Raw genomic sequence first — 13,087 nt, 5'->3', positions numbered from 1 at the left:
TTTTTGATACCGGTGGTGATACAGCCAAGCGATTGCTGTATGTGCTGTAATGCATCTTGATGTCAGAAATGTTTTTCTGCAGAACTTGCCTGGGGAAATTTCAGACCATTGTTTCTTAATAGACATTGTTCCTGAGTATAATAAAGGTGATTCAGACATTTTGGCTATGTTAGCTACAGCGAGGGAGAGAATGTGCTGATGTTTTAGGCTGAGACCAAAGAAGTGGGAAGGTAACCAAAGGGGGTTCCTCAAGCCTTGAATTCCTGCAGCTCTGGGATAAGAGTTTGTGTCAAAGTGGGGTGTATGTATGGATGTTGGACACAGGATGCAGTTACTGCTGTGGAATGTGAAATTCTGCTCTACAAAGAAAATCTTTGCACTGCTGGTAACACTTCTGTGCCAGTCCTCCTTCCAGACAAGAGACTGAGTAACGTACGAGTTAGTGGTGGTGCCACAGGAGAAAGGAGTGATAAGTAAGGGTAAGTCTTGGGTCACCCTACTCTCACCAGCAAATCTGCTCGATGGCTTTAGAGAGGGAACAAGTGTGAGTGGGTGTGGATTACTTCTTGATTGATTTTTGCAGTTCAAGTATTTCGATGGTGTAGACTTCAGAAGAAAAGCAAGCCAGTTATTTTTGTTGTTTCCTCTTGTCTTCTTTGGTTGTACATGCTTTTCAATGCCAAGAAATGGATAGGATTTGGGTTTTGCCTCAGTGAATGATGACATAAATTATTGGTGATTATACATGCCAATTGCAATCATTTACATTCCAAATGTAGGGGAAAAATACATTCCCTCTCTTTCCATCTCTAGGAGGCGTTTAGCTTTCCTCCATATGACAGACTTATAGTATCTAAAAAATCAATTTGTTTTTATAGTTATGCAGCTTTATGAAGAAATCTCACCCCTCACTGCCGAAGTTTTATTAAAGCTAAATGGGGGAGGGTGTAAAGGCTTTGTCTAAAACCCCAAACCAACACTGCGGCCTTCAGCTCTGCTGTATTATCATTGACTTTGATACACACTTTCTGATACTCCTTGGCTCTATCCATGAGTCACAGACAGAGCATTTCCGTTCCCAGAATGAAAGAGAACAGTGTCCCCGAGCATTCTGGTGCTGGAGGGACTCAGAAAAGCACTGGAACTGCAGCATCACCACCACCCATCCTTATCCTTACTTGGCTGTTGGGACCCTCCCCCTGCCATGTAGCCCTGGGAGGGGGGCAGGGGGTTCCCTGTCCCTGCTCAGCCTCGTTCCCCGTTGGTTGTGTTGTGTTCCCTTGCGCGGGCAGGGACCCTCGGGCCCCGTGACTGCGGCAGTTCCTCGGCACAGCCCCGGCCATGGGCTGCAGAAATAAACATCTCTGAAACATCTACCAAGAGTTGGTCTATATCTGTTTCTTTCCACGGGCCTCGTTGGTTGATACGCGTGTTGCAGAATCTGCACTGGAACGCTTGGCTCTGTGAAAGCAGGGAAAGGACGGTGCAGAAAAGGGAGGCAGGACGGGTGTGTGATACACTGAGCAGGGCAAAGCAAATTGCACCTCTGGTTTTTCCGATGCTCCTGTACCAGCTAGCTGAAGTGACCTAAGGCACTTCTGAGCCAAAGGCAAGGCTCCTGAGGCCAGTATAATGTTTTGGTTTACAAATGGGATAAGTTAAGAGGGTACTTGGTATTCAGTGCTGACTTCTTAAGCCATGGTAGTGTAGTTTTCAGGAGTCACATTGAAAGTAACTCAGTCTTGGATTTGGGAAGTGCTCAGCTAATGGTCTCTCAGAGACTAGGAATATTTTCTGCCTGCTACTGTTTATCTCCTCAAGGCTTTGTGGACTTCATTCTTTGTGATACCCTTTGTGGACCCTTAACAGCATGCTTTAAGGTTAGCTGGTTTCTCCTGTTAAAAAGAATCTCAGTAGGCTTTCAGTTTTCACTTGCATCACGCTGAGGAACCACCGTTGTTTTTGCCAGAACTGTAACTCTTTATATCCCCATTTTTGCTGCCAGCTGTGGGATGAAACCAGAAACTCCTGACTGTTGTTAGCTGAGGAGGACAGTACGGAGTGGAGCTCATGTATACAACACTGAATTCTTTTGAAGCCTCCTATGTGCTGTAATTTCAAATGTGCTTGTACAATGGCTTCGTTTATAACTCATAGTTTTTAAGCACGTTGTCTGAAGTAGTGAGGTCTATGGTAAATATCACTTACATACATCATGAAAGATAAAAGGTGCATAAATAAGCCCTTTCCTTCAAGTACTTATTGAACTGTGTGTTTCCTTGTTGGAAGGTTTGAAGAAGTGACTTAAAGCAGGATATCCACTTCTGCCAAGTCCTAGTTTTCCTGCATGGAATAGTTAGCCAGCTATCAAATAAATGAGAGTCAAGCGAAATGCTCTCACTTAAATCCCCTTATCTTTGCTGCGTTTCACTCGGGATCTAAGATCTGGTCTGTAGCATTAGCAGACGGTAACAACACAGAAAAAGACTGTTCTTTTTATTGTAAGTGTGGATTCACAGATGAAAAATCCTTTGTAAGGTATGTTATTTCCTTCTGTCTTCCCTCTTGTTTTAACCCAAAACCCAAGTTGCTTGTGTATGTTAAACCTTAGCACTACTGATTTTGCTGAGCACCAGAGATGTTTGAAAGAGAACTGCAGCTATATATGTTTGATTGACTTTTTATAAGGACATGTACTTCTTCCTGAGAAAGCCGTCAGTAGGATGTTACTTTTGTTTCATTCAACTGTAGATAATTCTGTCCTCTGGCAATACGAAAACAAATTAATGCAAATAAAGTATTCAACATACTTGTAATACTTCTGTTAATAAAAACCAAGACCCCTCTTTTACCCTCTCTCTCCTTTAAAGGCTAATTTCTCCCCCTCCTCAATCCTTTTTAATTTTTCTGGTTTCTTTCCCCTATCTGCACTTGCTTCTCTCTCTCCTGACAAGTGGTTTTATATTCACATATTTCCAGGTTGTTTCCACATGGTGTATTTACAAAGAGCAAAATAGGCTGGGAAGAAGACTAGTGTTTGAATACTTGAGATCTGGTTGCACTTTCTGAAGGAACAAAGAAAAGGTTTTGACATTTTTGGTTTGTTCTGTAGAAGCCTGGTTAAGGGTTGAAGTAGATGTTTTATATCCTCGGGGGGTTATTTTATCTCCTCAGAGGGTGCTGCTAAAGCAGCACAGTGACAGCTGTTGAGGTGCCTCCTTAGGTGAGAGCAAGAGAAGTTCTCTGTGGAACAGGTCCTCTGCATGTGTCCTTTCAGACAAAAGTTAAATGAGACAGACTTGTGAAAAATGAGCCCAGTTTCTAGCAAAAATTAAAAGAAACCAAAAAGACAGCAGGGAGAAGAGGGAATGTTTGCCAGTCTGTTCTGGGACTATCTCCAGCAGGCTCTGGCTCTTCCCAGCTGCTTCTCAGCCTCCTCCTTTACCTGTCTGGCACAGCATTAGCAGTAATGGTGGTGTGTGGACACAGGGATGTAAACATGACCCTTGCGATAAAGCTGTGCTGTAAATGCCACTCTTGAAGTTTAGCAATTTCATCCTTAAATTTGTTAGAATCCCAGGATGGTTTGGGTCAAAAGGGACCTTAAAGCTCGTCTCATTACAACTCCCTGACATGGGCAGGGAGACCTTCCACTAGACCATGTTGGGTTGCCTGTATTTGAGCAGTGTCGTCAGAATTTTTTGTTTGGTTCTTACTGAAATCCCTGGCAAAGCTTGCAGCAGCACTGAGAGGATGGGAATAGGCTTGGGATGTTCCAAAGGCCTGCTGTGTTAGATGTCCTTTCACTGTCATGGTGTCTCTGGACCATTAAGTCTCCTTGTCTAGATGTTTGCTCACATCTATTAAAAGTCAGAAAATTACAGTAAGTCCTCTAGCCTTGAATTACTCTGGAAGGAAAATATTTTTCTTGGTGCATCTTGACCATAACCCATCATTTCCTCATCACGTGGGCATGGGGGGGTGCAGGACCCAAACCAGCTGGTTAATAAATGACAACTGGTCTGAGACAGAGGAGAGGGAGGGTGGCAGGTTGTATTCAGAGCTACTAAACACAGGATGGTAATTAGTGTGAAGACATGAGAGAGGTGAGGGCTGGGGAGCACTGGGCACTGCAACAACAAAACAGCGACACGTCCCGCCCCTAGATTGCTGGGGAAAATGTGGAAGATAGGTAAGTTTGTAAATTTTGATAAATGTGATTAAGATGCTGAAAAATGCGATCCTCCATGAATAGGTCGGAACTATTTGTTAGCAGAAAATAAAATGATTTTCGTAAAAAACCGGGAGTCTGAGTTGTTAAGAGCAGAATGTGGATGTCATCTACATTTAACACACAGGGTGGGGTTTTTTTAAGGCACATGTGATAAGCAAAAAAAAAAAAATCTCAATTTAAAGCATGGTCAATTTTCTAATTTTTTTTCATAATTCCGTTGATGTCTGGATGCTTTCCCGTAGTTGTTTAGAGTGATGATCATGAAGAAACTGTTGCCAACTTAAAATATGGTAGAGTGGATGCTTGCTTAATACTGTTGAAAATCAGCCAAGACGTATCTAATTCTGGACTGGAGTGTTATGTTGTATGGTTTTATTTGTGGAATTCTTGATTTATCAATGGTCTATGTTCCTGTGTAATGAACTGTGTAAGTACAGTCATTATGTATAGTAACATATGATTCAAATCTTACTTTTAATTAGAGAATATGAGGTTAAGAAGGCAAATCTTTGTTGGATGGAAAGATGGAAACACGAGACTTGTTTTCCAGATTAGTCCCCAGTAAAATCAGGTCAGTCATATTTAGGTGACAGTAATTTAAAGAATGCTGTCATTTTCCTGATCCTTGATTTGTTAGATGACAGACATCATTAAAACACACATTTTGCTTAAAAATTAATTTAGGCAAGTTAGAACTGGAATCAAGACTATTTTTAGTCAGTAGATATTTTGTTTCCAACGTACGTATGTGCAAAGAATTTAAACTGTGATTTGATTTGATTTTAGAATACCATCCAGGCTTACTGAGTTTATCAGATGAATACCAGCTGGTGCATCTGACAGCCAAAACTAGAAAAATAACCTCATTTAAAGATGGAAATCCCTATTCATGAGACCATTTCAGAGCCTTTGCTTTCCAGCAGGACTGGTTGAGCAGCATGTTCTGATCATTGGGTTAGTTTTGGTTTTCAAAGGCACATGGTCATTGTGTTTAATGTCTGTGTATTAATGTTCTGTTGATAAAAGTATGAGTAAGTTGCTAATTTCTCTGGGAAAATAGAATTGAACTGTTGAGGTCAGGATACATGTGACCTGTGCTATGTTTGGTTCAGAGGCTTCAGATTCAATTAGCTTTGCAAAATTGCTGTAAATTTTTACCTGCTTGCTTGGATTGAGGGGAGAAGAAGGTTCCTTTGTTTAGAATGAACAGAAAACTAGTCTTATTTCAGCCTTTTACTTGGATGATTCTCAGTACTAATATTCAGTATTTTCAAGTATAGGATGGGTGGTATTCAGCTCAAGATGTCTTTGAGAGACTTCTCAAACTTGTTGCTATGAAATCGGATGTTCTGGTATGATTTCAGACTATGCAGTCAAGTTGCCATGGATGGCAGCTTTTCTGGTTTCTGCCTTAAAGCTTCAAGTCTTTTTTTCTTCATGGATTTTAGGTTGGCAGGAAAATATTGCAGCTACAGTGTGTGTTCCTGTACCTGAAAGTATTCATTCCTTATGTAGGCAGTTTTCTGTGTTAGAGTATCAGGAAGGTGCTTAATTCTGACAGCTGAAAGTGTCAACAATATTGGGATTTTTTTTTTTTTCATTAACCATTCTTACCTGTTTCAGTAATTCCTACATTAGGTAGGAGCCCTTCTCTTGGGCAGTCACTCAGCTGGCTTTGATTTTATGCCTTTTTTTGGTGCATTCATGCATGGGGATATATAAAAATTGAGTTGATTTGCATGCTCTATACTTATGGGTTTAATAGAATATAAGAAAAGTTCTTTTAAAGAAACATTTAAATGTAGATATGAAGGATGTTAGGGGGTGGTGAATGTGCAGCTTTTTGCTGTTCTACACTTTAGTTGTTTTTAACACGTTCTTCTGCAGAAGAATTCAGTGGTTGTTACCTGCAGAGGTATATAAGCAAGAAATTATTTGCGACTGCAGGATGACTACTTTGTGTGTGAGTTACTTAACTACCTCCTGCCCTGAGTGTGTAGTTTTTAAGTGTTTACTTACTTGGCTTTGTTACACTATTACTAGCTTGTACTTTTTAGTAGCATTTCTTTGTTCTCTTATTCTGGAAATTGCATAACATCTGTTCATTCTCAACTCTCTGAGCAGCTCTGCCCATGATGGCTTCATTCAGAAATTGTCTGAAGCAGTGAAAAGGTCCCAAACACAGAGAATTACCAAAAAATATTTAAAGTGGATGGTTTCTATTACAGTGATGGATGTGAATGCAGTGATGGATGCACTGGAACTATAAGAAATGTATAGTTGAATTGATACTGTTCTGGGCTGAGGATTGTTCAAAAGAAAAGGAATTAGCAGTTGGTTGCAAAGTCAGCAAAAGGATCCATGGGCGAGGTGAGGTTTCCTGCTGTTCTGTGTCACCGGAGGGCCTTGTGACATTCTCAGTGGATTTTGTTTCTGTTTGTGTTGTTCCTGACATAAATTACCCAACTCTGTTGGCAAAAAGCATTCATTATGTTACTGTCATTATGGTGGAACTTGGGAATATTCCTATTCCACGGTCATGTTTTACATTTGCAAACCTGGATGGCAATTTGGAGTCGTTAGCTGGCAATTCTTTGCTGGATTTTGTGGGCAGAAATCCCCCTTGCCAGCAGTTCGCTTCATGGGCAGAGGCAGAAGGAGTCTGAAGCAGCCTGCAGCAGTTCAGCAGCTGGCAGGACAGTGCCCGGCAGGGACGGTGTTGTTACCCAACACCCACCTTGTGCCTGGGAAGGAAACCAGCAGAGCAGAGTGGTAACCAGTCAGTTACTGGTTTGGGAGGGGAGAGTTAGGATGTTGGACTGTTACCTTCTCCCTGCCAAGTCTAGCAGAACTTGGGAAAACAATGCTGATACAGTAAGAAGAAAAGGAGTAGTTTTGTAATAATAATTTTTTTAAAGATATTATGACTTGCAGCCATATCACAGGCCAGAGGTTTTAACCCTCCAAACTTATAACTATCTTCAGAAACCCTGACTGAATGTTGCTTCTGATTGAAACATGCCAGTTGCGATTTGTGTGTTTAATCAAGAGCGAATAATTCTAAAAGCGATTCTCCACCAAAGCTGTTGGTATATTAGTCTCTAAATGTGTTTGTTGTGATACAACATGTCAGAATTTGTAACTTTCATACAGTTCAATAGCAGAATTTACAAATATAATTAGAGGGTTAAAGGCATTTAAAGAATAAAAGCTCTTTAATGACATTCAGTTTTTATTGACAACCACTAGTATCTGCTGCATTCATATAAAGATTTCTAATGTAATCCTGGGAGTAGATAAAAGCTCCGCTATTTAAAAGCTCCATGCAAAGCAGATTCATTGGATCCGCTCATGGAATGCAGATGGGGAGTTCCTGAGTAGATGATGGGTTGTGAGTGCCTGTCTGCAGCTCACACAGCTCGCACAGGCCATTCCTGCTCTTTGTTTTACAGGGTATCACATTAAGAGCTGTATTAAGAAGATAGATGGCAGCAAACGGAAACATTTATAAGGAGTTATTTTTAGTTATTCCATGAATGTTTTTCGTTCTCCAAACATTGTAACATTGCTGTTTTTGAAAGAAAAAATTTCTCTTAAATCACTCACTTCAGGTGCTTGCAAGTACCCAGATTTGGACCATTTAAAAGAATTGAGGAGAATGCCAAATAAATGTTTTAGTACCTGTTTTTTCTTTTGTCTATTTATTTAGGATCTAAGGAATACAGGTTTTTTTTAGAATCAAAGAATCCCAGAATGGATTGGGGCGGAATGGACCTTAAAGTTCATCCAGTTACACACCCTACTGTAGGCAGGGACTCCTTCCACTAGACCAGGTTGCTCCAAGCCCTGTCCAACCTGGCCTTGGACACTTCCAGGCATGGGGCAGGCACAGCTGTTCTGGGCAACCTTTGCCAGGGCCTCCCCACCCTCACAGGGAACAATTTCTTCCTCCTATCTGATCCAGCCCTGTCCTCCTTCAGCTTAAGGCCGTTTTCTCCTTGTCCTGTCACTCCATGCCCTTATGAAAACTCTTCCTCCAGGGACTTAAATAATGTGAAGTAGTATCTAATAAAAGTCTTCCTTGATCTGAACCTGTTTGAGTTTAGGTTCCATGCTGGTCTTGTGCTCTATGTGATTGGACACTCAGAAATTTGCAGCTGAGTCTTTCTGACCAGACAGTTTCTGCCAAAGGCTAAGTGCTGGGGCATCCAGGTGATTTGGGGCACGGGCAGGTTGTACAAGCTGGGAAGGGAATTTGAAGAAGGAACATGCTCTCTCTCGCAGAGCAGCGGAATGCAGCTGGTGGGGCAGAGCCCAGGGCAGGGCTGTGTGGGCGCTGGGCTCTCTGGCAGAGGCTGTGGGACATTCCTTCTGTCACAGGGATCCCCATTAGTGCTGCGGGGTGAGCTACCTTTGGAGGTTTCCTTGTTTGACTGAACAAAACCTCCCCGCTCCTGTGGAAGGGCTGTGCTTGGTTACTGGCTCTAGTTGTTTTTCCAGAGAAATGAAAAATTGAAAGCAGGGAGGTAATTGGCAGCCCTGAAAAATAAAATAGGGTTTTTCATTAATTTATGGAATGTCTTACAGTTTTACATACAAAATTATTAATCTAAGACAGTAGGAGAAGTTGCTGTTAGAGTTCTGGAAGCACCATGAATCCTAAGTAAAGCTGTCAATTACTTCTCAGTATCCTCTTGCAGGAGAACAAAAAACCCGACCGATGCAGTTGAACACTTACGCTGCTTTGCTTTAAACTTTCAAATACAAGGTGGCCTCCATTTACTTGGATTCTTTTTGTTTGTTTGCTTGATGACAAATGAGATGTGGCTGTCTTTCCTTCTACTTGCTGGTTCTCAAATGAGATTTCTAAACCAGTAGATTGGTGAAGGCTGTAATACAGTATCGTCAGCCCAAATAAAACACAGGCTGGGAATAAAATAGCTGCTCTGGTCTGTTTCAGTAAGTGGCAAGATATATTTCTTGTGGCTTTTCGTTGATGAACTTGTTCTAAGTACGCGATGACAGAGCGAAGGGCCGAGTACTGAACCCTTGATTTAGTGCTGGATCCCTCTTGGGAGTTACGTTTATGTAAGGATTGAGTTTTAAAAAAAACAGTGGGGAAGTTGTAGGATTTTATCAGGAGAACTTGATAGGATGAAGGGAAATATACTTGTTAAATCATGTACTGTATGATGTGTGTCAAAGGGAAGTTGATCTGCTTTTCTTCTCCTCCCGTTTGAAAAGTGGTGAGAAGGAAGAGGCAAGTGACCAAAATTAGTATTGATTAACAGCGATTTAAAAGCACGAACATTCACTTTTTAAGTGTAATGATAAAGAGCGGGGTGTGGCTGATGCTTACACAGTAATACTCTGGAAGAGTTGTGGGTTTATTCCTGGGATGGGATTATTGTAGCTCTGTGTGTGCATCTGGACAGGATGGGGCACGGAGGGTGCTGAGAAGATGCTACTAAATTCGGCTGGGTTTCTTTATGTCTTTCAGGACTTGCAGTGAATGGAGGAAGACACCTTTTGCTAGAGATTTAACTTGTCTAAAGCTATCAAGGTAGGATAATTTTTTCTTCCTACAATCTCATGTGTTCTTTGCAGGTGTGATTTAATTATTTAAATAGAATTGCAGTTGTCTTCTGTTGTTCCATTGTTAATGTGTGATCACCTGAAATTGGAACAGGGACACTGTCTTTCTATAACAGTTTTACCGATTCTTAACCTGATGGTATTAGAGAAAAAGATGTAAGAGCTTTCACATATTAGTGTTTGATCATTCTCTTTTCCTACTGGAGGTAGGAAAGGAAAGGGAATGGATGTAATAAAACAATGTGTGGGATTTTGTGTTATTTACTGAGTTCATTCTAGCTGCCTAACTAAAATATTGATACTTTTTTGTAAATGCAATGTGTAATAGCGACACTGCATTCTGTAAAATGTACTTTGGTGTCTTAATTTTTCAAGGTTTTTTTAAAATATAAAATCCAAAATATTCCGTGTTCTGAGAAAATCTCCAGTGCTTGCCAATGGATCGAACTCCAGTTTCATATTAAGTAATATTGAGACTTGAGCAAGTTTGCAGAACAGGCTTACAGCAGCTCCTTAATTAGGTCTGTATTTTAAGATGTATTTTTGATTATTTAAAAATGAAGAAATTAATCACAGTTTCCTTTAATCTCTTGGAGTAGACAAGTGCTATAACATTTTCTGACTTTATGCATTGCCCATTTTTTTGTTTTCATTTTCTGTTGTACCAATTAATCTTCAAAAGTAACTTCAGATTGCTAGGAGCCTCAAGCAGAACAGAAGCTGGTGTGATTCTGAATGACAAGTTTCTGGCTGCTCCACATCACAGCCAAAAGCTGAGATGCAAGAAACTCTGCATTTCAGTCTTGTGGTGGCTCAGGGCAGAATAAGGATGGTGGATCCCAGCACAGTGAAGTTTGTTGGTTCAGCACAGGAAGGACGTGGAGCTGTTGGAGAGAGTCCAGAGAAGGCACCAACATGATCAGAGGGATGGAGCAGCTCTGCTGTGAGGAAAGGCTGGGAGAATTGGGACTGTTCACAAAAGAGAAGACTCGGGGTGACCTTATAGCAGCCTTTCAGTACCGGGAAGGAGCCTGCAAGAAAGATGGACAGAGGCTCTTTACAGGGCCTGGAGTGACAGGACAAGGAGGAGTAGCTTCAGTGACAGAGAGCAGGTTTGATTAGGTATGAGGAAGAAATTGTTCCCTGTGAGGTGGGGAGGCCCTGGCACAGGCTGCCCAGGGAAGCTGTGCCTGCCCCATGCCTGGAAGTGTCCAAGGCCAGGTTGGACAGGGCTTGGAGCAGCCTGGTCTAGTGGAAGGTGCCTATGGCAGGGGATGGGACTGGATGAACTTGAAGGTCCATTCCAGTATGGGCCATTCTATGACTAATGATGAAGTAAGTACCCTAAAATTCCTGCCAAGGCAGTTTAACAAGACTCAGCTTGTGCATAACTGTACCACATTTTATTTCAAGCTTAAGTATCTGTTCACATGGTTGTTGATGGAGGCAGCTACTAATAATATTTAAAACCAAAGCAATAATTTTAGCTGTTATGAGCAACACAGAAGACACTAAAAGCACCACAGATTAATTGATGAAAGTGAGGTGATGGCATTTCTTTTGGTTATCATTTTTCTCCAAGGCTGGATAATTGACATTGTATATGGAGAACTGAAGTGTCCTTTGGGAATTCAGTCTGTATCATTAATCTAGAATTAGAAACCAGGTTATGCAGAATGACAAAGCCTGGTTCAAAATTAAATTTCCTGGATTTCAAGGTCATTGCATTTTCATGTTGAGGAGAGAACCGACTTTTCACTTTCTCCTAGCGAGTGATTGAGTTCTTTCTGCAATGTTTCTGATCTTGTTTTAAATAGGTGTTAAATTTCACACTAAAATAAAAGGTATTGCTGGAGAAATCTTTTACCCATAAAAGTAAATTCAAAAGTTGACTGAAAAGCTATTGTTACAAAGTCCATTAGTTAGTATTCTGTGGTTGGTAGGGTTATCTGTTGAGGATGGTTATTGCTTGAGAGTAGTGAGTTCCTCTGGATTCAGAGTGAGTCATAAGCTGTCCGTCAGTGCCGTCTCTCTCAGAGCGGTCGTGCTTTTATTCTCCATTGTCCTTACTCAAAGGATGCCTGTGTTCCAGACAAAAGGAAAAACAATCTCCTTTCAGCAGAGAACGGGAAGCTCGAGCCTGCACAGAGCACGTGTGTGTTGAGGGATTGAGCATTACACCTTCCCGGTAGTGTCCTTCTGCCTCACAGCTCCAGGTGCTAACAGCCTCCAGAAGTGCTGTTTTCCAAGCAAAACGAGCTGTTTGTCTGCTAAATTCTGTGGGTTTCGATAATAATACAGTGCTTGTCTCCTTCCTCCCAGGCTGTAACTGTGTCAAAATTACCTGTGAACAGAAATGCCACAGACTTGGAGTGAACATAATCACCACAGACTCATGAGGAGATATGTTTGGCCACATTCACCTTAGGGCTGTTGTTGGGAGCTTCACAAACGTGGAAATATTACTTTGGTATGCTCTCAGAATTGCTTTTTAACTGGAGCATTAACAGCTGCTTCATTTGATAAAATGAAAGCAGAGATTGAGGCCAACCTCCTGCTTGCTTGTGAAACGTTACGTTGACCTGCTGCACACGTTTTTCCGGTGGGAATACTGTTAGGTGTTTTATGGATGTATTTTTATGTATTGCTATCAAAGATAGTTGGAGAAGCAATGGGGTCATATCAGGAGAACAGGAGAAAGCACAAGTTCAGGGGCTCTTGGGTTATGGGAGTCAGTGCAGGGTCTGTGGGAAAGGCAGTCCAGAGACCTCCAAGTCTTTGTTTAAGAGTGGATTGGCAGATCAGCCTTCACGTCAGGCCCCCCATGATAGTTATTAGTGGTCAGGCTTTTGTGGGCGAACATAACATCAAACAGTTAATTTTGTCGTTCTAAAGCCTATTAGAGGACTCTGTTTAATAAACTCTTAATTGCTTAAAGACCTCTAATTAGTAGGGTTTAGTGCTTTTAATACTTTTGTTATTTTCCTATTTCCAAATAATCCTAGAAGTTCTTGGCAAGCTTGCTAGGTCACAACAATGCTGTTTTCATTCGTGAAGTTCCTGGAAATATTTAATCTCTAAATTCTGCTCCTGTGTGTTTAAATGTGCACAAACCAAGCTTATAAATACACATTTCTTTTGACTTCAGCCTTTTTGTAACCAGTTATTCTCACCCCTTTGGTGAGTCAGAGTGTTCTGGGAGGCAGAGTTTAATGGATTTGATTGTCATGGAGTTCATGGAGCCTCTGCCATTTCCTG

General features: G+C 41.3%; 1 protein-coding gene across 1 annotated transcript in view; it reads left to right on the top strand.

The window, feature by feature from the left end:
- TANC2 (tetratricopeptide repeat, ankyrin repeat and coiled-coil containing 2) overlaps positions 1 to 13,087 on the top strand; it is a 195,783-nt gene that overhangs the window by 19,553 nt on the left and 163,143 nt on the right. The window contains exon 2 of the mRNA XM_082297163.1: positions 9,735 to 9,797. The gene's annotated coding sequence lies outside the window, so the exon portion shown is untranslated. The remainder of the gene's footprint in view (positions 1 to 9,734; positions 9,798 to 13,087) is intronic.

Source organism: Coloeus monedula (genome assembly GCF_965178545.1).
Source record: "Coloeus monedula genome assembly, chromosome: 26".
Classification (NCBI taxonomy): domain Eukaryota; kingdom Metazoa; phylum Chordata; class Aves; order Passeriformes; family Corvidae; genus Coloeus; species Coloeus monedula.
This window is presented reverse-complemented; position numbering and strand designations above follow the sequence as displayed.